The following is a 1,029-nucleotide window of genomic DNA, read 5'->3' on the forward strand; positions in this document are numbered from 1 at the left end:
ACCGCCATCGGACACAGGTGGGCTGCATTCGGTGCCTCCCTGTGATGAAGTCAGGCCCGCGAGAGTGTCGAGGGGCCAGCACACTGCACGCCCGCCCCTCTTTGTTGCTTGCCGCCTGTGCCACCGCTGCGGTGGTAGCGGCGGGGAAGGGGCAGGCGTGGTGGCGGTGGCTGCAGCTCGCCGCCGAAAGGGGACGTGTGTATGCGTGACATGCAGCCGCACACAAAGGAACACGGGAGGACACCAAACACTGGCTATTCCTCTGCGTGATGGAGCTGCGGCGAGATGGTGCGTACGGCGCTGGACTAGGGTGTGCCTGCGGGTGTGCGTGGTGCTGGTGTGGTGGGCGAAGGGGGTTAGAGATGGTAGGAGGGCGTCGTTCTGTCTCGACTGTCCTGCTCACTCGCCCCTCCCCCGATTGCACTGTACTATTGCGCGCTGTTTGTCTTGGCGCGGTTTCTGTCCCGGCTCTCACGAACAATCCCGCCCGGAGTTTACCATACTTGATCTCTTGCGCGGACCTACGGGTGCCCAGATGCGTGCAGCTGCGCCAGAGGGGCCTCTGTCAAATTCCTTGCAGTGGCTGGTGCGAGGCGGTGGGAGGGGAGTCTCTCTCTCTCTCTCGCCTGCCCTCTCATCCATGTCGGTGCCGTGCCAGGACCGTATGGCCCCAAGAGCTGTTTGCTGTTGTGCGTGTGCGGGTGACTGAGCGAGAGACGACGACGACAACTCAACCTCATCTACACTACACAGTTGGTGAGAGCCCCCATTTCGATGATGATGCACGAGTTAATCCATTCTCTGAGTCTCTGTGTGTGTGTCTGTGTGTTCGTATGTGAGCAACCGCATTGCTGAACGGCGGCATGACGGGGCAATATGCATACGGAGGCTGCTGTATGGAGGGGTACGGGCAGTGGGCAGCCGCACACAAAGGAACACGGGAGGACACCAAACACTGGCTATTCCTCTGCGTGATGGAACTGCGGCGAGATGGGCTCAGCCGCCGAAGCACGTGTGTGCGCGGGAAGA

General features: G+C 61.3%; 2 pseudogenes across 2 annotated transcripts; both read left to right on the plus strand.

The window, feature by feature from the left end:
• Positions 1-464: 464 nt before the first annotated feature.
• Positions 465-539, plus strand: LPMP_35snoRNA11 (annotated as a pseudogene). Its single transcript has one exon. The product of its transcript is annotated as an H/ACA-like snoRNA (small nucleolar RNA).
• A 231-nt stretch (positions 540-770) lies between these two features.
• On the plus strand, positions 771-862 carry LPMP_35snoRNA12 (annotated as a pseudogene). The gene has a single exon. The product of its transcript is annotated as a C/D snoRNA (small nucleolar RNA).
• Positions 863-1,029: the final 167 nt, after the last annotated feature.

This window comes from Leishmania panamensis (genome assembly GCF_000755165.1).
Source record: "Leishmania panamensis strain MHOM/PA/94/PSC-1 chromosome 35 sequence".
Classification (NCBI taxonomy): domain Eukaryota; phylum Euglenozoa; class Kinetoplastea; order Trypanosomatida; family Trypanosomatidae; genus Leishmania; species Leishmania panamensis.